At 41.5% G+C, this 23625-nt stretch overlaps 1 protein-coding gene across 8 annotated transcripts in view; it reads right to left on the reverse strand.

Annotated features, from left to right (window-relative positions):
• CSGALNACT1 (chondroitin sulfate N-acetylgalactosaminyltransferase 1) overlaps positions 1 to 23625 on the reverse strand; it is a 333538-nt gene that overhangs the window by 183195 nt on the left and 126718 nt on the right. For 3 of the 8 annotated variants that reach the window (XM_046648695.1, XM_046648693.1, XM_046648697.1), the window contains one exon: positions 357 to 442. The gene's annotated coding sequence lies outside the window, so the exon portion shown is untranslated. The other 5 variants (XM_046648696.1, XM_046648692.1, XM_046648698.1 and 2 more) reach the window with 5 other exon arrangements.

Genomic DNA, 23625 nt, shown 5'->3' on the forward strand with positions numbered 1-23625 from the left:
AAGAGAACAAATGTTCCTATTCAAGTGAACATTTTTTAAGAAAGAATTATGAGTTCTTCTAACTACATTATTGGTTTAAGTGATTTGCCACTTTGAGAAGAGAGAAATTCGGAAGAAGTTGGTAAGGTTAAATGTAGACTGCAGGCTTTACAAAGGAGTAGAAGGATTCAAAGCAGCTCAGGAATGCCATCACTTTGAAAAAGTCTGCATGTCTCACATAATAACTTGTTATTAATCAAACTATTGAAAGTAAAATGAAATTTAACACATTTCAAACATAGCCAGGATACGGAATACAACTCGGACCATACCCAGGTCTGTTTCTTAAGTAATTTATGATCAACTGACTCACTTACCTGCAAGTATAAGACAAGATTAGGATGGAACTACGTCATTCCTCCACCGGGTGAAAATATCTTGGCTTCTCAGAATGGAAAGGAATCTAAAATAAAAATAGGAAACAGCCCCTGTGAATTTCCATGTCTTAAATGTAGGAGATATTACAAAATGGTAAAATTTTAAGTCATTTAGGATTTAAATTCAATTCATCCAAAGTATTGCCCCCAAAAGCAGGATATTTTCTCCTCCCTAGTTTAATGGGTAAAATACAAAATATTTGTTAAAAACACACATATATAGAATCAAGGTTAAAGTAAACGGTGAAAGCCATGTAGAATTGTGTGTAAAAGCAAGGCAGGGTCGCAGTCACTTGAAAAAGAACTCAAAAAGCAGCAAACCTCGCAATAAAGAACCGTGCCCGCGGCCCGCGCGCCGGCCCTAACTCGCTCCTCGCCTCGGATGCTCCGTCAGCCCCGGAGACACCGGCTCCCAGGCTGGGGTCCGGAGCGACAGTGCTGCCCCCCCGCGAAAGGCCCGCGGTCAGCGTCTCCACTCCCCGCCCTCCCCAATGCTTCCACGCAGTGAAACGTCAAAAAACAGCAAATCCTCTTGAAGTTTTCCCCGAGGCAAGGAAAGGGTCCACACGCTTCGAAACGGTCGGAGGCCGCCAGCAAAGCCCGGCTCTGGGGACGCGGCCCCGGCTCGAGGGCGCGGGGCTCGGGACCGCACGAGGCTGCTGCTGCGCCCGCAGACGCGCCCGGGAGCGCGGGCGGGGAGGGCGGGAGGGCGGCGAGCGCGCACCGCCTGCCCAGCGGGCGCCGAGGGAGGACGGCCGGGCGCCGCCGCGGGCCGCAGCCGCCCTGCCCGTAAGGAACTCCACCGGGGGACACACGCGTCCACGAAGGCAGCCGCGGAAGGAGGGCCAAGCAAAACACTCTGGAGGCAAAGGCAAGGAAAGTACTCCGGGAAGGGCCTAAGCCCTCCTGTAAAGAAGCTTCCTAACGTGTCTTCAGGTCCCTGACGCAGTTTGCATGATTTTATCTCATCTGTCTTTGTAGTGCAAGTAATAGAAAAAAATAAATACTATTGTTTCCGTTTTGCACGCAGGCACACAAGCGTCGGGATGGCAGACCAGGCCCAGGGAAAGACAGGAGCCGCCCGCGGCTGCAAGCGCGGTCCCCTTCTCCCCGGGACGGCCTCCTGGAGACTGGAGGCCTCTGTCCCATTTCGTCTCTTCCTTCACCTAAGTTGGAAGGTCCTCTCCGAGGCGCTGAGAGTAACAGCGTCTATGGAGGGCGAGGTGTGTCGCCGCGGAGCTTCGGAGGCCGTCTGTCCCCGCGCTCGCACAGGTGACCGGGTCTGCGGGACAGCGCGCGGGCCGGCGGCGAGCCCCTCGGGCCCCCGGCGCGCTCTGCCGCAGGTGGGCGCGGCCGCCTCTCTCGGCGGTGCTCTCGCAACCCACTTCCGTCTCTGCCTGGCTAATTAATCTCTGTCTGAACGGAATTGCACTTGGCAGAAAGGCAGCAATGCCAAAGTGGAATAATCACTTGGCCCTGAACCCGAGCTGTTTTCCATCCTTGACAAGAAATAACGTTACTCCAGAACCCGCAGGCCGGGAGTTGCAAGGAGTTTCTAATTTGGCCGCCAGTCTCACATTCTCATTCTCACCACTTCAGTTTTCTTTTCCGCTGTTAGCATGCAGGGGGCAGCTTCGGAGGCTAGATCCCTGATGTGGTCTTTATTGACATCCTTAATGGATACTCTTTGCCATCTGAATAAAAAGGGGGGAAATCCACATCCCTCAAAACCACACTTGTTTTAATAATGAAACTAAAGAGACCGCCAGCTCATACCTCCATACGATCATCAACAATCTCATCGGTACTTCTCAGTGCAGCGACCTGCAGAGGAACGCTCACAGTTTTCCCTCCACACACCGCAGTCCACGTTCATCCAGCCTCCAAGTGCCGGGTCCCAGCAGCGCCGAACCGCAGGTGAAGAGCCACAGGACGGCTACGCTCTTTCCTCTCTTCCCAGTAAAGCGCTCATTCAGACCCTGGCCCTTGGTCTGGGAAGTATACTGTCTCATTAGCAGTTCCCAACATCATGTGCCCCAAGAAGGGAGTCATCTCAAACCAGCAACGAAAAGGGAAAGAGACGAGACGGGCAGTGGAGATGAGGGCGGAAGGGGAGCTAGCATCCTGGAAAATCACTGCAGGTGAGCCACGGTATGCAAAAAAGACCCGGGTGTGTTCAACCGGGCACATCCCCTAGTAGAAAAAAGGGAAGGAACACAACTGCACAACCACCGCGTGCCATACGCTGTGCCAGCTGCATCACGCGTGAACTCATTTGATCCCCGCAGCAATGCTATGAATATGTGCGTTAAGATGCTCACTTTACAAACGGGGAAAATGAGGCTCAAATGTGTTAAGAAACTTCCCCAACTAGTACACGGTAAAGCCAGGATTTTTCTGACATCAAAACCGAAGCTCTCAAAAGATAAAGGAAAGCGAGCCTTTACTTTTTCTATCATGCAGCACTGTGTTACCTGCAAGTACTTGTCCTCATGTGTGGTTCTCTAACAGAGCAGAGGCTTATAGGGCTGACACTGCATTCAAGTGGTGGCCTGGCAGATATGCCGCCAGCGTCCAAAGGCTGCCACTGAGGCCTTGAGAACACAGTCCCTCCTCAATCTCCTGAATCCCTCATCCTTCCTAAGAAATCACAGTGACAAAAACACTCTTGGACAGGTCTTCCTGAATATCAAAGAAATAGACAGTAAGAACGTGCTAAAAATAAGGCTAAATCCAGGAAAGCAATTGCAGGCATATAGAGCAGATTTAGCACCTTGCTTTGTCCAATTCAGAACACAGTTCTCAACGCCATCCCGTGGTTGAAACGCTTGTATCCGGCCTGAGGTTTCCTCTCCCGGCATCTGAGGCCCAGGGTGTTCTCAACAGTTTGGCATAGAGGGTAAGGATTATGGAGGGGCTTCTGTGGCTTCATGAGTTTTAGTTACGGTAAAAAGTGGGCAAGAGAAGGCAGGATGTGCATGAGAGTGGCTGGGAGAACGTCCATGGAAAAATCACACGCTTGGGTTGTGGAAATTTCCCAACTGGGGTTCTAAAGGTTGGGAAGTCTGCCCCACCCCACTCCCACAGTCATAGAGTTTGACATACATCAATTAGCAGTACTCCATAATAAGTCAGTTTTAATCAGGCTAAAAGAAGACTACCAAAAATCAACTATTGAAAAGAGCTGTTGAAAATGAGTACACTGAGATCAATACTATTTTAACAATCTAGGAACCCATTAGATGTGCAATTAATAAGTCAAAGTTCCCAGAATTTTCATTTACAAAGAACTTCAAAAACCCAATTGGTCCAATGGTGGGACAATACCCATCCATGTGCCGTAAGTCCCAAGGCTTCCTCATCTTCATAAATGTCAATCTCTAAATCTATATCCATCTAGACCACATATGTGTCAGACACATTGATCCCTGAAATGTGCAAAATAAGAAGGGAGGCTAACAAGCGCCCTCGCCTCAGCCTTAAACAGCAGATGGAGAGCGCTAAGGTCCGGCAGGGACCAGGCAGGAGTCTGCCTACGAAAGCTGCCTGGTGAGGTTTTCTTTGTGCATAAGCGGATAATAATATATATGTTTTTCAATCTTGATGATAATGTTTTTTATTTGTATAAATCAGTGGAGTCCCTCATGTTATGGTACTGGAAGACGGAGCAGACCCTAGGGTCAGGAACTGTGCAGCCAAATTCTAAAATTATCTATCTCAAGAATATGTTTCAGCAAAGAAAATGCCCTTGGATGCTACACGTTATAAATCACGTTACTAAATTCTTGACCACATTCCTTCCACATTAAATAATTTTACTGAAAATAGTGTTTTAGGGCACAACTGACTTTAAAAGTCATGAGTTTTTCCCCTAAAATGTTTGCTCTTTGTTACTCTGTGCAATGAAAAACAGGATCTCTGTGTCCTGGTCTAGTGTGCACAGAAGCAGACTAAATGAGAAGATAGCTCTTTCTTATAGGTCACTCAATCTCCTCACTTCAATTTCTCACTTCGATACATGGGGATAATGTCAGATACTATCAGCATGATTACCAAGATTATGAACAAATTAGTTGCTAAATTATTTGAAATCTCTTTTAAAATGTATGGGTCTATAAACATCTTAAAGGGTATCAAATAATATTTTCCTTATTTCCCAAAGATTTCCTAAGTGCCTCCCAAGCTAGGCAGTGGGGTCCTGTGAGTTCCCTGTTTCAGCCCTCTTCCCGTTATCAACATGTGAACCACTAACATGATGGAGAATGGAATGACTCACATGCTAAATAGAGATACAAATAATATGCTGTTAGAGCATAAAAGAAAGACAGACTAAACTGGACTGGAGAGGATCAGATTTATATCTAGTCTCTTGGAAAGAAACTAAATTGCTCATTATGCCATTGGTTGTGAGACCAATAACACAGTCTTTCTCCTAAATCCGTGAAGATACAGATAGATGGTTGATATACCTCCAAAAAGAGAGCCACTTTCCAGCACACAGTCTGCGCTGCCACAGTTACACTCACATGCAATTGTTCATGTTATTAGACACTCTCTCCCAGTAAATTCTTCTGGGCCAGCCCTGCCTCTATCAGATGTTGCAGCCGCTCGGCATATGCTGGATACCAGAACAGATGCTAATGAGCCATGAACAGTGTTTCCGAAAGATCTGCTACACTTAATCCTGTGCAGAACCATAAATTTGGGTTTTCATCTGTTATGGACTGAAGGCTGTGTTCCCCCAAAATTCATATGTTGCAATTCTAATCCCAATGTGATGGTATTTGGAGGTGGGGCCTTTGGGAGGTAATAAGGTCATGAGGGTGGAGCCCTCAAGAGTGGGAATGGTGCCCTCATAAATGAGGCCAGAGAGCTAGCTAGCTCTTTTTTTGCCATGAGAGGATACAAGAAGTCAGCTGTCCGCAACCCGGAAGAAGGTCCTCACCAGAACCCGACCATGCTGACACCATGATCTTGAACTTCCAGCCTCCAGAACTGTGAGAAATAAATGCCTATTGTTGACAAGCCACTCTGTTTATAGTGTTTTGTTATAGCAGCCCAAGCTGACTGGACATCATCTTAAATGCATTGCTGTGAGACTTTTGACAAGTCCATAACTTCTTAGTCTCTGTTTCCAGACCTGTAGAAGAAAGGGATTGGACTAAGTCAGTGACTCTCAGCGAAGGAGGAGGATCTTTACGTGTTGCCTCCCCACCCCCACTAAGAATCCCTATGTATAAGAAGATAGGTTACACATGGGAACAAGCTGCACCAATGACGAGGACGGAGGACAGCATTTAGTCTTAGATGTTAAGATGAGGGGAGAGGAGCTTTCAAGAGTACAAGCTCCTCCAGAAACAAACCCACACATATAAAGTCAGTTCATCTACGACAAGGGAGCCAAGAACGTAAAATGGAGAAAGGAGAGTCTCTTCAATAAATGGTGCTGGGAAAACTGGACAGCCACATGCAAAAGAGTGAAACTAGATCACCATCTTACACCACACACAAAAAAATTAACTCAAAATGGATTAAAGACTTGAATGTAAAACCTCAAACCATAAAACTCCCAGAAGAAAATATAGGCTGTAAGGTCCTGGCCATCGGTCTTAGCAACGTCTTCGTAGATCAGACTCTAAAGACAAGGGAAACAAAACCAGAAATAAACAAGTGGGAGTATATCAAACTAACATGCTTCTGCACAGCAAAGGAAACCATCATCAAAACGAAAAGGCAGGGCCACCAGGTGGCGTAGTGATTAAGTTCACATGCTCTGCTTTAGCAGCCCGGGGTTCACGGGTTCGGATCCCGGGGGCAGACGTACACACCACTCATCAAGCCAGGCTGTGGCAGTGTCCCATATACAAAATAGAGGAAGATGGGGACAGATGTTAGCCCAGGGCCACTCTTCCTCAAGCAAAAAGAGGAAGATTGGCAACAGATGTTAACTCAGGGCTAATGTTTCTCAAGAGTAAAAAAAAAAAACCAAAAAGGCAACTTCCTAAATGGGAGAATATATTTGCAAATCATACATCCAACAAAGGGTTAATATCCAAGCTATGTAAAGAACTTGGACACTTCAACAACAAAAAAACAAACAACCTGATTTAAAAATGGGCAGAAATTCTGAATAGACATTTTTCCAAAGAAGACATTCAGATGGCCAATAGGCAAATGAAAAGATATTCAACATGACTAATTATTAGGGAAATGCAAATCAAATGAAACATCATCTCACGTCTGTTAGAATGGCTATTATCAAAAAGACAAAAAATAAGTGTTGGAGAAGATGTGGAGAAAAGGGAATCTTCGTACACTGCTGGTGAGAATGTAGATTAATGCAACACTATGGAAAACAGCATGGAGCTTCCTCAAAAAACTAAGAATAGAACTACCAAACAATTCAGCAATCCCACTTCTGGGTATTTATCGGAAGAACACCAAAACACTAATTCAAAAAGATATATGCACCCCTATGTTCACTGAAGCATTATTTTCAACAGCCAAGATATGGAAACAACCTAAGTGTCCACTGATAGATGAATGGATAAATGTGGTATATATACACAATGGAATACTACTCAGCCATAAAAAGAATGAAATCTTGCCATTTGCAACAAAATGGATGGACCTTGAGGGTATTAAGCTAAGTAAAATAAGTCAGACAGAGAAAGACAAATACCATCTGATCTCACTCATGTAGGACCTGAAAAAAACAAAAACAAACTCATAGATAGAGAACAGATTAGTGTGTACCGGGGGGAAAGGGTTGGGGAGTGGGCGAAATGAGTGAAGGGATCAACTGTGTGGCGATGGAGGGTAACTAAACTTGTGGTGGTGAGCACTTTGTAGTGTACACAGATGTCGAATTGTAACATGGCTGTACAACTGAAACTTACGTAATAAATAAACAAATAAATAAATAAAATGACACTGCAAAAAAAAATACAAGTTCTTGTAAGACTTTAAATTATGGCCTTCCTGAGTATAAAGATTTTACCAAACTAGTTGATAATGGGTAATTTGACAATCAAAACTATGGATTTGTCCATTAAGCAAATGCCACCTCTCACACAGCTGGTTAGTAAAGTCAGGCAAGCACAACTCTCCATTCAACAAAGCAAACTCACCCCCAGAAAAGACAATGCTCAAGAGGAATAGCTCCTCACGGATGCAATGTCCCAGGCAACAGGGCGCCCTGTGTGGGGCATCCCAACAGGAACAAATCATGCCCTCTAACACCTTACACACCCATGAACCAGCCCAGCAGAACACCAGCAACACTGAGAGGGCGTGAGCTTGTGGTTCAGAAACCCCAGGTCAGTCCCAGTTCTGCCACTGAGTTATTATGTGACCTTGAGCTAGTCACCTGTAAAATAAAAGTTTGAGCCAGATAATCTCCAAGTTACCTTCCACTACAGACACCACACTGACTTTTTATTGTCCCACATAAAAATCTATCTGCTACTAGAATCCTCGTGGCATCTTTCAGGTCAGTATATACATCTCCAATCCGGGCTCAGTTTTTAAATCACTGCATTCCCAGGCTTCTCAGGTAGGAGAGCAGTCAGGACAACTGGCCAGAACACCAGTTGGAGGCGCAGAATGGGTAAAGTTTGTCTCCTCTGGCTTCTTTACGAATCCCTCTGGCTAAATTCTACCCCCTGCACTGCCAAGGCTCTGTGCTTCTGGTGCTGAGGCTTGAGCTACAGTATCCACAGGGCTCGTGACACTGTGACAGATGAAGAAATTAAATCTTTCACCAAACTTGAACGGGAATTTTCACTGGTAATTTTTATCTTCTTCCTTCCCAGATGCAGGAATGTCAATAGTTGAGAGATATTTTGACGTTGGTAAAAAGTCATTACAAACATGGACTTGCTCCCAAATGATCTCTCATTATCTTGCAAATGCATTACTTTTGCTGTATCAATTTTTTAGTCTATTTCATGTTACGCTCCAGCTGCAAGTAAATTGAGAACATACTGTCCACATTTTCAAAAAAAGACTAACATTAACAGAACAAATCTTTCACCATGAAAATGAAAACTATGGGTAAATATTTATATAATTGAATTTCTTCCATCAATTCCTTGGGTTGGGCCAATGGAAGGATGCTTTTTTTTAATATTGAGAGCCAAGGAGACAGAAGAAAATTTTAATCTCAATGTTCAAATAAATAGTATATTGCTTATGGACATCATTTTTTTAAATATGTATACAGAATGTAAACGGGTGTTACTCTCAGGGAACCTACAATTGCTGGATGCTGTTTAGTATGTACACTGGATAACAATGAACGGAAAATAAGAACAGGAAGCACAGGTATTTAAACCATAAATATTTTAAAATCATTAAGATTTGTTTTCACTCCATACCACTGTCAGTTAAGCAAGACAGGGGTAAGGAGTGAACAAAGAAAAAACAATTGAAGTACTTAGCAACAAAAAGGAATTAACTATTGGTACACATATTAACATGAATGATAATTGCGCTGAGTGAAAGAAGCCAGACAAGTAGAAAACATACTGTATGATTCCATTTACATAAACTTCCAGCAGAGCAGTGTTTGCTTGGGGATGGGGTGGAGGTTGAAAGGGGCCAGGAGGCACCAGAAGGTCCAGGATTGTGGCACCAAGAGCACAGGAACATTTTCCTGGTAAGGTATATGTTCATTATCTTGATTGTGGTGATGGTTTCATGCGTATATCAAAACTAATCAAACTGCACACTTTAACTATATGAGCTTATTGTATATCAATTAGACCTCAATAAAGCTATAAAAATTATTGAGTAGTGAGACAAAAGTAGGGAAAAAATTTAAAGATAAGGAATAGTCAAATTTGGGGATAATTAAGATAGCTGCTGGATGAAGAGGTAGAGAAAAAGTCAGCTAACTAGACCCGTAAAAGATATCAGAGAAAGATTTCTCATTGTTGGAAGTTCAGGAGGTTTCATAATCCAGAAAAAGCTTTCTGAGCAGCTAAGGACCATGCCTAGACTATATTCATCCCTCCCTCAAAAATAAAAAAAGCTCTTATTTCCTCAAGGCTTTTGACAGAAATGGTTCTAACTACCCTCAGAATAGCAGTAACAATAGCTGGCATTTATTGAGCCCTTACGGTAAACCAGGCCCCAGTCTACTGGATTATCTCATTAATCCTCAACCAAGGAGCCTAAGAGATGGGCTCTATTATGATCCCCCATTTTACAGACGAGGACACCGAAGCTCAAAGAGGTGAACTAACTTGCTTAATGTCCTCCACCATCCCAGTGGTGGAGCTGGGATATGAATCCAGGCGCTGTGACTCTGGAGTCAAGTTCTTGAAATGAAACTTCCCTCCCTCTGCCAGACAAACAGGACCCTGGAACGGGGCTGCAGGTCGTGACTTGCTGATTCACACCTCTGGAGGCTTAAAGGAACCCTTTGTGCGTTAAAGGGCTACATTTTTAAGTCTGAAGGCTAATCTTTTGCGTGGTAGATGCAGCAAAGGTCAGTAATGAAGCGATAGTGGAAGGGAAAGGGAATCTTAGTAAGGTGGGGCAGGAAAAATAATGCCAGAAATCGACAGACTTGGCTTTGGCCATGTGCTCACCAATGACTGTAAACTTGGGCAAGCCATTTCTCCTCCTTGGGTCTGTTTCTTCGTTCCTCAAATTAAGGGTTTGGACTAATCGATTTCTAAGACTCCTTCCAGTTCTGTGATTCTGCCAGTTTTCTTTTGGGGAACACTGCTTGCATTTTTAACTTGGGTCAAAAATTTTCCACGACACCAAACACATCTCAGATACCAAGACTCCATCTCCTGAAACACCTGGACACCTCCCTCCCCGAAACTAGCAAATTCCTCCATTATTTCCACAAGGGATCTGTTCCCAAGGAGCAGTCCTAAAGGAAGGCCCAAGGAAAGGAGGGTCCCTCAACCAGGGCCCGCCGTGTTGTCCTGTGCATGCTACCCATTTTTTCACTTCAAAAACACTGAAGAGTTGATTTGGGCTTTCAGGTGGTGAAAGGAAGCACCCCCACCAACCAGTCCGCAGCTCATTCCATTTTCCCTGTGAAGCTTCTGACACCTGAGATGAGCCCAAGCACTTCCTATACTGTGGCTACAAACGCCAGATTCCATTTATTTCCGTTCCTGTCATTCTCAAAAGCGGCTATTCTCTCTTTGCACTAAAAACACATCATTTTTTCTTTTTAAATGATAGATTTTGTGACCCTTTGGGGAGACATAAAAAATAAGAGCAACTAAATAAGGCAATTTTAAACCATTTCAACATCTATAAAACCTTCTCCTTTATCAAAAAAGAAAAGAAAGAAGGAAAAGTAGCTGGAAAAAAATGCAGCTGACGGGGAACTTGAGAGCTTTGAGAAGAACTTCTCTCATGAATTTTCATCTCTGTATTTTGGGGTTTTAACTGACTTGAAAATTATTTCTGGGAAAAGCATTTCTCAAGTGTCATAACAACTTTGCAAATGCACTGGTGGGGCAAACTTAAAAATCACAAGGAAGATAATGTCTATTCGTCTATAACTCTACCAATGTATCTGCTCTCCATTTTTATTCTGTATTTCATACATTCTATTTTCATAGCTATCTCAGAACATATAACTGATGTTTTTACTTTATTTTTATTGACTCATTTAGCAATCATTATACTATAATAAACCAAAAATTAAAGTACAGACCACCCCTCTCCCGCATAGAACCAGAGATTTACAAAGCTCATTTCCTGCCTTCGTCATCGCACAGAGGTTTTTTTGCAGTTGTGTTCACTCTGTGCACACCACTTTCTAATTTTTTTGCTCAAATTCTCCATATATCTACTTAGTCCACAGACCTGCCATTTTATATGGAGCGATCTCCCATTGCGTGCAAAACGGTTTAATTACCCATCTTCCAGCTAGTTGTCCCCACCCGTTATTACAACCCGGTCAAGCATTTTTAAATAAAGCAATTTTGGTTTTCCTTTTTGAGCTATTTCCTCAGGCTATCATCTGAAAAGTGGGATTAATAGTTTAAAGACCATAATCGGCTAGGAGATTTTTATGATAAATTTCCAGGTGGCTCTCCAAAAGAGGTATTACCAATCTGCCATGTCACCAGAAAAATAGGAGCCTTGTTTTTTCCTCAGAGTCTCTTTAACACTGGGCTTTCTGGGTTTGATTTATGCTGGGGTGGTTTCAAAAGAATGATGCAAGGTCTTTCAGTTCTTAGAATCTGTCATATATTTGTTTAATCCTCTTACGGCCTCTTTTTAAAAATATGTATTGATCACCTAGTACATGCCCGGTGCTTCGTCTGCCTATGACTCACTCACTACCCCTGACTGCCTGGGACAGTGGAAAGCACACATTTTATTTTCACTACGAAAACTGAGTCTCGGAAGGTTACATAATGTACACAAGACTTCAAGGCTAATATCTGGATTATTATAGAAATCAAACTCACTATTTTATATAGATTATATATATTATAGGATAATAGAGGATTCAAACTCATGAGCTACTTGCTGTGGATTTTCCATTACCCCATTCTGCCTCATAATCACAACCTTTAAATAGCTGTCAGTTTTTCTTTTCGCTGCTTTTCTTTCTTTCTTTTTTGGTTCAGTTTCCCTATTTATTGAGGTATAAAATACACAAGTAAAGTGACCGAAGTGCCCTCATCTTAAAGGTACAGCTCAATGAACTTTTACATACGTAGACACAATAGAACCACCATGCGGATCAAGACATAGAATCTTTTCTCAGCTTACATCTTTTCCTTTCTTACTTTTTAAACATAGATTGGTTTTGTGCTTCTCATTCTATACAGGATCTGGTACTGAAGCTATGCAAATAGGTGTTTAATAAACTCTGTTTAATCACAGAAGGTTGAAAACTAGAAGTGACCTCAGAGATTATGTGTTCCAACCTCTTAAACTTCCAGATGTGGAAACTGAAGCCCAGAAGGAAAGTGACTTATGCAGGATCTAATAATTCAGAGCTATTTCTGCCACACCCTGCCGCCCTCGCAGGCCACTGGCTGGCTGCTTTCCACTCCTTACATAAATGACATAGGAGGCACGACAAAGAGGACAGAGTGCATAACAGAGAAAAAGGGCCCAGGTAAACATTTCTTACTGTTATCTTTGTTTTAAATGAGCTTTGAAGTAACCAAAGATTGCCGTCAAATTGGTGAAGAAATGCTCATTAAGCTGACCTTACTATAAAACACTATGTTTTCCACACAAAAGTATCAACACTTGAAATCAAATGGGTTTAGTCCTTCAGAGTGGTCTCCTGGGAGGGCAGACGCGGTCCCATGATGCTCCTTTGCTCATGGCCTCTTTGAACACGCCCTTTTTGATGAACTTTCAGAGCTAATTTGAACCAAATAAACCATTGTATTTTTAAAAACTATAAAATTAGCAAGAACAAAATAAAAACTAGATGTGTGCCTTTCAAGTCACTAGAAAGAAAATAAAAATATAATACATATAACAAAAGCACAGAGAAGAAAAAAAGCATATAAAATAGAAATTGTTTTCTAATTGACAAAAGATCAAACCTATCAAATATGACAATAAATGTGCACAGGTTAAACATCTCCAACAAAGACAAAGATTCTCGACATCCAGTTATATGCTGTTTATAAGACAAGCCTAAAACCAAATGACCCAGAAATCTAAAATAAAAGGAAGGGCAAGATGTATTTAGAAAATACAAATGAAAAGATAGTTTAGACGGCAATATTTATATCAAACAAAGCAGATTTTGAGGCAAAAGAACATTTAACAAGATGGAAAATATGTGAAAACTTTCAACCTCACTAATAATAAAAATTCCACTTTTAAGAAATAGTTTAACTTATCAAACAGGCAAATATATTTTAATGATAATACCTTTATCATTGAGGGTACAGCCAAATATACACGTCTGTACACTGCTATTAAGACAATAGAAAAATGGTCAATACAGTATGGATGCATATGATGGAAAAAAATGTAACCAGTAAAAGTCATGTTTTAAAAAATATTTACTGAACAGCAATGTACCCATCATCTAAGTAAAAGGCAAGATACAGGTGTATTCAGGAGGATCTCAATTTGTCTTAAATAAAATACACATGTGAGATATTTTTAAAACTAGAAAAAATATACCAAAATACTGCTCTGGTTAAATTAGAGAGCTCTTTAGTTACTTCTTTATGCTATTTTTCCCTATTTTTTTTTAAAGATTGGCACCTGAGCTAACAACTGTTGCCAATCTTCTTTTCTTTTTATTCTTCTCCCCAAAGCCCCCCAGTACATAGTTGAGTATTTTTAGTTGTGGGTCCTTCTAGTCGTGGCGTGTGGGACACTGCCTCAGCGTGGCCTGATGAGCAGTGCCATGTCTGCACCCAGGATCCGAACCAGCGAAACCCCAGGCTGCTGAAACGGAGCGCGCGAACTTAACCACTTGGCCACGGGGCTGGCCTCTATTTTTCCCCATTAAAAAAAAAAAAACAGAGGGCCTACAAAGACACAGATTTGCCAGCGTTAGAAAGAAGAATGTGAAGTGCTCAAAGATAATTCTGAACACGAAGTTCCAAAAATATTTTAAGTGAAGGCAGCCTCGTGGGAAAAGTCTCCCAAAGTAGCTTCGTTGAATTACTTGCATTCATGTTGATGTATATATTTTGACATGTTAAGATATCTTAAAATAAAATTGTACTGATTTATGTTAACGTGTCATTTATTTAACAATTTGAAGGAAGAACAGACAAGCTTTTAAAAGAGGGACTCAATAAAAGTCATTATATTTCTATACGCTTAAAATGAGATTTGTACTCACTATCATGGTTAGGAAATAATCAGATTCCAGATCTTTCAGGAAGTTCTGTATCTTTGCACAATATATACCAAAAAATTATAATACAATAGCTATCAAGTGTGACTGCACAGCCGGAGTTCACAGACCTAAAAGAACCTTAGAAGTCATGGTAACCAACTTCCTATTCTCTAGAAACCACAGTTTAGAGGTGACGTGACTGGCCCATGTTCTTAACTAGCGCTTTTTCCTAGCACAGCTGCATCTGTAATCTCTTCTGAATTTTTCCTTCTCGCTGGATTTACATAAGGTACTTATCACCACCACCCATTTTCCTCCTCAGTGAACTCTTTACCTCTGAAGGAGAAAGGAAATTGTTAACGGAGTGGAGGGCAGGTGATGGAACAGGCAAACCTCTCCCCTCTCATTCATCCAACAGGAATGCACCCAGTGACGCACAGGGTCAAGTCCTACGACGGGGCTCTCTCCCTGACCGCAGGACCCCCAGGTTATCTGTTCCTCCACTCTCCACAATTCAGAAGGCCACGGGGTGTGAGGCGGCATGCGGATGGTGCTATGGGAGCAGAGGGAAAGAGCATCTCGTCAGATTAGGCTAATCAGACTCACACTCGAGTCACGAAAGGCAGGTGGGAGTGCAGACGAGGGAAGAAATGGAAGACAGAAGAACAGCAGTCCAGACAGGGGTGCCCATGGGAAAAGCACAGACACAAGAGAGTAGGGCAGAGTTTGGGACCTGCAAGGAGCTTAACCTGGCTGGACTTTCAGACGCCTGTGGGAAAGCGGAAGCAGGTGAGGTGACAGGAAAGGCTGGGAACCTCTGCTGAGTGAAGGACCACATCCTAAAGGCCATGGAGCCACTAAGGGAACTTAAGTGGGAAACTGAAATAGTCATATGTATGTTTTAGAATGTTCAGTGTGGTGCTGTGATGAGGCTGGGCTGGAGAGGTGAAGACCCAAGGTGTGGAACCAACCAGAAGGATCCAGCATTTACCCAACTGAGAAGGACTGGAAGCCTGCACCAAGGAGGGCTGGTGCCAGACAAGGGACAGGTTTGAAGACATCTCAGCTTACAGTTGGGACCTGGTAATTTTCACATGGAGTGAGTTTCAGAAAGGAGTCTATTCAAAGTTTTAACTTTCTTATTTTTCAAAAAATATTTTTGAATCATTTTCATATTCATGTCACAATAACAAAATGGCCCTGTCCTTAGACTTTAAATTTTGAGGAATATTGAGTCAATTCTACCATAGAAGGGGAAGCAGAGGTCAGTGAGGTTACCTGAGAGACACAGACCTGCCGACGAGTCACAGCATAAATAGTGATTAGAGTACCAGAGGTGCCACCTGGGATAAAAATCCCAGCCTGGCCACCTGAAACCTTTTGGGCAAGTTATCCTTTTTAAATCTCAATTTTCTCATTTCTGAAACGAGGAGAATGATGGGACCTACCTGAGGAAGTTAATCAGGAGGCTGACACAGGAGAATGAGCACCTGTTAAATGATCACTTTATTACATAGTACAGAGGACTCCCCAGGGCTGGAAAAGAAGGATTTGTTTAAATTTAAAATATTAGCTTTTATTGTTTAGATATCCTGAGTTCTGGCTATTGTACAAGAAAGAGAGGATCGACACCCTGGTGGGAGCAACCAACTTCAAGCTCTCGTCAGATGCTGCTTCTCAGTTTCAAGCAGGGTCGTCAGAAGGAGCCAAGGTCCTCACATGGAGACTGCGAGATGCTCCCACACCCCAAATCTGTCAGAAGAACTCTGGGAAGTAAAAGCTTAAAAGGTGAAGACACAGTAATAGAAAAATCATTCAGGCAAAAGGAGAGGAATTATCTATTCTGTATTCTGAAGAGGTAAATGGAGAAACTCAATTACTACAAAGAAAAGCTGTAAAAATTTTGTGAAAACCTTGAGATCAGGGCCAGCCTGTGGCCGGGTGGTTGAGTTTGCATGCTCCACTGTGGCGGGCCTGGGTTTCACTGGTTCAGATCCTGGGTGCAGACACAGCACTGCTCATCAGGCCATGCTGAGGCAGCAGCCCACAGAGCACAACTGAAGGACCTACAACTAGAATATACAACTACGTACTGGGCACTTCAGGAAAAAGAAGGAAAAAAAAAATAGGAAGATTGGCAACAGCTGTTAGCTCAGGGCCAATCTTGAAAAAAAAAAAACAACCTTGAAGTCTTGGTAGTTTTGCCAGAGGTGACAGACGATCACTAGTCCAAGTTCTAGGAAACCCTCATAGAATAAAGAAATGTATAAAGAAGGAATTGCTGTATTGAAGTCAGTAAGATTGTTAACTTTCATCCCAGGATTCTTAGGGAAGTCAGCAGATACAATGAGGACGCTTGTAACTGCAGTCTCGGAGGAACGAGTCAGTGGTGTGCCGGCAAATGTTCAACGATTTGCTCCCCGGGAAAAAAATTGCAAGCATATCTATATCCATGGACATGAGTTAATGATAAATTTTACTGATATAGACTATTAGTACACAGTTTACAAATAATAATAAAATAGACAATGTTCTTTATCATGAATTCCATATAACCAATGCATTCATTGATTTTTGCCAAGTTCTTGTATCTGCAGAAAACCCACGGTCGCAATTGACGGATGAGTGTAGTTCACACATGAGTGCTTGTTGATATTTTATTTTTCACTGAGAGTAAGACAACACATTATTCACTTATCAATGGCAAAAGTGAATTTTTTTGCTGAGTCAGATCGCTGTTTTTGAATATTAAAAGAATATTTTCACAATTTTTGGCGCTATTCACCATGTAATGCTACAGAGAGGAGAAACTATTAATTTCAATCTGCAATTTTCTTCATCATTTTCTTAAATCTAGAAAACAAAACAATAAATCTCACCCTAATATATAGTCAATACTCCCAGGAAGTAAATAGTCCAACATGGCCAACTGCAAGCTACAACACGACCACCACTGAATACAGAGTTTGGAAGAGACGTGCAGTAGCCCGCGTCATACGGTGCTTCTTCCACACAGGTGCTCACTGCTGCCCACACACAAACTCCTTCCAACTCCTTCATCCAGGTCAGCAGCAGCAATGTGCCCCTATTTGCCAAACTTGACAAGACGCAGTTATTGTTTTATTGTTTAGGGATCATAAATATCCATGTGGGGATGCTGTTTGTAATTCCAAGGATTATCTTTATTAAACTTGGTTACCATTCTAAGACATGACCTTTCTCAGTGGTGTCCTTGAGCCAGATCAGATTGGCTCACAAGAGATAATTATTAAATTTTCAGGAATTTTGCAAGCTGGTTGTTAAACACAACCATTATTAAAAATAAATTATATAAACATAATTAAATAAATTTAACTTAAAATTAAAAACAAAGATATTAAGTATTCAAGATTCATTACTTCCTATTAATTTTACTACATTTTACTACTATCTATTAACTTGAAGTTATTCAGATTACATGAAAATAGTAGCATATAAACTTGGGAGGCGTAGAAATGGAATTAAAGTATTCTAATGTCCTTGTATTGTCCAGGAAGTGGGAAGAGTACTAATTTGTATTAGCCTTTAATAAGTGAAAGAAGAATGTTTTATCCTCTCTAAAGTAACCTCTAAAAGAACATGTAACTAACAAACCAAGAGAAGAGGGGAAAAATAAAAAGTAAAAAGTACTTAGTTGAAAATAAGGCAAGAGGAGAGAGAAACAAGAACAGGTGGGACAAACAGAAACCAAATAGTTAGATGGTAGATCAACTGCCAAATAGATTTCATTAAAGGCAAATAGACTACATAGCCAATTAAAAGACAAAGAATGACAAACTAGATGAGACACACTTTAAACATAAGGATACAGAATGTCTGACAGTAATAGGATAAAAAAAATAAAAACGATATACCATGAAAACACTAACCAAAAGAAAGCTGGAAGAGCTATGTTAATCAAAGTAGACTTTAAGGGAAAAATCACTGTCATCATACTAATATAACAATTCTCTATTTTGTATGCATGTAATAATATGGCCTCGAACTACATAAAATAAAAAGCGAAGGAACTAAAAGGAGACATAATCATAAGTGGTAATCCATAATCATAATCAGATATTTAACACACCTCTCTCAGGAGCTAATAGAATAAACAGGAAAAAAATGAATTTTCCTATCTTTTTACTTTTAACTTAATCTCTATATCCTTACTTTAAGAAGTATCTATTATAAGCAGCATAAAGCTAGTCTGACACATCTTTCTAACTGAACAATACTATTAACCCTCTTGAACGCTGTACCAACTGTAGAGTACGCCTCATTTTCAGGAGTAAAGAGAATGTTTACAACAAGTGACTACACGCTGGGCCAGAAAGCATGTCTCAACAGATCTCTAAAGATGGAAATTGCATGGAGTGGGTTCACTGATCATAGTAAAATTAAGCCAGAAATCAATAACAGAAAGAACTGGAAAATCCCCAGGTTGGCTATTAACCAATAAACTTGCAAATAATTCATGAATCAAAAACTACTTAGAACTGATAATTACAATATAAATCCTTCCAGAGGGAAAACCTCCAAGCCAAAAAGGGTCTTCTGATCCATCCACTGAAAGTGGGGAAGACATGTGCCCCCTCAACGAGGAGCTGACCTGAGACAGCCGTCATTCTTATTAACGGACCACACGTTGAGTCTGTGCCTAAGAGGGGCCTCCGCCTGATCCAAAGTCCAGGAGGTCATTTGAGGCAAATGGTTAAATACCTTGGCACTGGACCCTGGGCAACTACCCCAGCGAACACAACGATCTTCTTCCATTTTACAGTGAGACATGGTGTAGTTAATTATGTGCCAAAGACCCCTGTCTGTCCTTCCAGTGCCCAGCATTACTTCCCCAACGGGAGGATGCCCACCCCCACCCAGACTATTTGGACCACCTCGCCAACAGTGGAGATACTCTGAGACTCTGTACCTTCTGCCACCCTGGCTCCCAATGGTCCTTATCCATGAGGGACTATTCTCTCAACTTTCACCTAGATAAGGGCCCTGCCTTCTGGTGCTTGAGAATTACATCTATACACAAAACACAGATAGATAAAAGCCACAAAAATATTCCAGTTTGAAAAAAATTTTTTATTCATCACAAATGAAGCTCTCCTCGTGCTACAGCTACTAAATTGCCTGCACGCTTTATAATGCATTTCCTGTCACTCATGTGAATCATAAAATATTTAGAATATTATAACAAACATATTCAAAAGATAACTATGTCTTTAAACATCCAAAGTATATTAATTGGAGTAATTAACACTAAATGCTGTAAAACCCCCAAATCTCAGTGGTTTAAAACAGCAACACTTTAGCTCCCCTTTGAGTCACCATCTAAGGTAGTTAACAGAGCACTCTGCTCCAGTGGAGACTCAGGGATCCAGGCTGCTACTGGTTCCTGCCTCAGTGGTCACATGGGTATCCCGCAGCTAGCAGCAGCAGAGGAGCACACAGGGAGGTCAATCAGATCCTTAACCTCCCAGCCTGGAAGTGACAGGCATCAGTTATGCTCAGATGCCATTGGCTAGAACTAGTCACAGGACCCTACCGAAATGCAAAGGGACTGACAAGTATAGCATTCCCAGTGATTAGGAGGAAGGTGAAATGGTTCAACCCATCACACTGCCTGTGCCTTAAACATATATCCAACCTCACAGCCTATTAAGGAGGAAAGAGGAAGTAGCATTCACTGATTTTGGTACCAAGTTCAATGCCAAGAATTTTACACACATTGTATTTAAACCGAAAGAAAACTTGTGAACAAGATGCCATTATCCCCATTTTATACATGAAGAAACTGAAGCATAGAGTTATTAGACAAGTAAGTGAGGAGCTGAAGCCAGGTCTATCTGACGCCAGGGCCCATAGTTCTTTCTTGACTGTCTCTGGCTGCTCCCAGTGTGGCCCACAGCCCATGTGCATCAGAGTCACTTGAGGCGTCTCTGCAAATCGTGGGTCCTGAGCCCCACACCACACCCACTGAAGAAGAAGCCCCAGGGTGCAGGAACTGCACTTTCAGCAAGTTTCCAAGGGCCTCTATACTACTGGTTATGCTCTCTCTGGAATGCAACAGTGAAATTCTAAATCATCCCTTTCAAGAAGTACAAAAATGTATGGAAAAGAGATCAGATTCAGCAGGTTTAAGAAGGGAGGCCTGATGGCAAACTGAGAATCCCACAGACCAGGGAGTCAGAGCTGTGGACACTCGGTCTAGAGCAATCAACCTCCGAGTGACAGCAGGAAGTCACTGACCCCACTGAAACTGCTCCAAAGAAAGACCACGTTTTCTCCACTGAAAAGGGCTGGGAGCAGGGTGAAGAACCTCGGCAGCTCCTCTGGCTTCACAGCAATGTGGGAACTGCAAAGTGAGGTAACAAAACAAACACAGAATGAAGACCGCAAAACAGCATTGGAAATAATCGGTAATCTCAGCAAGCTGCTTTGTAGATATAGACAAGCTTCTTCTAAAACTTATATGGAAAAGCAAAAGACCTAAAACAGCTAAAAACAATTTTGAAAAAGAAGGATAAAATTAGAGGAATCACAATACCCAATTTTAAGACTTACTCTGTAACTACAGTAATCAAGACAGCGTGGTATTGGCAGAAGGGTAGATGCCTAGATCAATAGAAAAGATTTAAAAACCCAGAAATAGCTACAGAAGTATGGCCAATGGATTTTTTACAAAGACACAAAAGCAACTGAATGGAGAAAGGATAGCATTTTCAACAAACGGTGTTGGAAGAACTGCATATCCATATACAAAAAAAGGAATAATTTCAATCTAAAGTTCGTATGTAAAGAAAAATGAAATCAAAGTGAACCCTAGATCTCAATGTAAAATGTAAAAATATAAAACATTTAGGAAAAAACAAAGGAGAATATCTTTGTGATTTATGGTTAGGCAAAGAAATCTTAGACAAAACACTGAAAGCATGATTAATAAAAAAAAAGTCAATAAATTAAAAACTGTTGCTCTGCAAAAGATTCTGTGAATAGGATGAAAAGATAAGCCACAGAAAGGGAGAAAATATCTGCAAGTCATGTATCTGAAAAAGGACTTGTATTCTGAACATATAAAGCATTTGCTAAAGTCAATAGTAAGAAAACAAAGAATCCAGTTTAAAATATGGGCAAAAGATTTGAACAGACCTTCACCAAAGAGAATATATGGATGGCAAATAAGTACATGAAGAGCTGTGCAACACCATTAGCTGCTACGGAAATACAAATTAAAGCCACAATAAGACATCACGTCATATCTATTAGAATGGCAAAAATAAAAAAAATTATGGTAACACGAAATTCTGGCAAGGATGCAGAGAAACTGGATCTCTCATACATTGCTGAGGAAGTGTAAAATGGTACAGCCGGTAGAGGAAACAGTTTTTTAAAAAGTTAAACATACACTTAACAGATGACTCAGCAATCACAATTTTAGGTATTTATCCTTCAAGAAATGAAAACACGCTCACACAAAATGTACATGAATTTTCATAACAGCTTTATTTGTAATAGCCAAAAAATTGACAATAACCCGAATGTCTTTCAGGAGTAAATGGATCAACAAACTGTGGTAAACCTATACAACGGAATACTAATCAGTAATGAAAAGGAAGGGACTACTGAGACACAAACTTGGATGGATCACAAGGTCATGTTATTGAGTGAAAAAGACCAATCTCAAAAGGTATGATTCTACTTGTATGACATTCTCAAAGAGTGATGGAGAACAGAGCAGTAGCTGCCGGGAGGGGAGGGGTGAAGGAAGAGTGTGACTGCAATGTGACATCCTTGTGGACATGCAACAATTCTGGATCCTGACTGTGATGGTTACACGAATCTAGGCATGTAACAAAATCTCAGAGAACCACACACACATACACATGACTACACAAAAGAAAGCACAAGAAACTGGTGAAATCTCAAAGAAGGTCTATAGTTCAATTAATAGTGTTAGACCAATGTCAATTTCCTGGTTTTGATAAAGTATTATAATTATGGAAGCTATTATCATTGGATGAAGCTGGGGGAAGAGCACATGGGAACTTCATGTACTATTTTTTCAACTTCTTGTGAGTCTAAATGATTTCAAAATAAAAAGTTAAAAAATAGCTAACATTTGTTGAGTACTCTCTATGTAGCCACACTGTTCTGAGAACTTACATATATTTCAACATACTAAATACTTAAATCTTTGCAGTAGAGACCACATTACATTTTACAGATGAGGAAACTGAGTTTCAGAAAAGTTAAGTCATTTTGGAAAGGACACAGTTGGTAAAGTAAAGGAGGTGGGACCCAAACCCAGGAAGTCCATTCCAGAGCCGTCAGTCTTAGCCAATAAGTGATATTTTTTACAAAAAAAAAAAAAATGCAGGACAAACAAAAGGTCAGAACAGGAGTGACTAATATGGAGGCAAAGAAAAAGAATCAAAAAGACAAAGTGGATAGGGATGCAAAGGCGCCAGAAGCCAACTTTCTGGCTCACACACTGTGTGTGCCAGGCCCCAAGGAGAGCACACCTCCCATTGTGATCAGCGTGTCTCTAAAAGACTGAGAAGTGGGAGAGAGGTAAGGAGCATTTTAAAGGAATTGTAAACAGCTTCTCTTAGAACAGGTCAGAAGAATTGGGGGTATATTCCAGAGGAAGTTAAGAAGGGGGTTTAACTACCATCTTTATGAAGGCTTTTCAGAGAGTGTCCAGAGGACATAATAGGACAAATGAAAGCAGACAAATTGAAAAAAGAGAGGGTTTAGTTTGACATTAAAAAATGTTATCCTGGGGCCAGCCCCATGGCATAGTGGTTGAGTTCCCAAGCTCCACTTCAGTGGCCTGGGCTTCGCAGGTTCAGATCCTGGGCATGGACCTACGCACCGCTCATCAAGCCACGCTGTGTCAGCATCCCACATACAAAATAGAGGAAGATTGGCAGAGATGTTAGCTCAAGGACAATCTTCCTCACCAAAAAAAAAAAAAAAAGGAAGAAGAAATAAAAAAATGTTTTCCTGACCATCTGAGGAGGAATAAAGCTAGGACAGGTGAGAGGGCACTTGACTGTTTCTTCCGAGACCTTTGAGAAGGAAAGTAGAAAGAATGGCAGGTCATTCTACTCAAAATGACCCCTGTGCAGACAGGCAGCCTGCCCCGGGCCAGGCTCCACAGAGAGCACCTTATACATGTTGTCTGTTTTAATCAGCTCATTATGAAGCAGGTGTGGCCATTCTCATTTTACAGATAAGGAAACTGAGCTTCAGAGAGGCTGAGTATCTGCCCAAGGGCCTTCAGGTGCCTAGAGGCACACGTGAGACTCAAACCCAGGTTTCTCTGCCTTCACAGCCCAGACCTTCCCACGACGGCACACACAC

The sequence above is a fragment of the Equus quagga genome, chromosome 22 (assembly GCF_021613505.1).
Source record: "Equus quagga isolate Etosha38 chromosome 22, UCLA_HA_Equagga_1.0, whole genome shotgun sequence".
Lineage (NCBI taxonomy): Eukaryota > Metazoa > Chordata > Mammalia > Perissodactyla > Equidae > Equus > Equus quagga.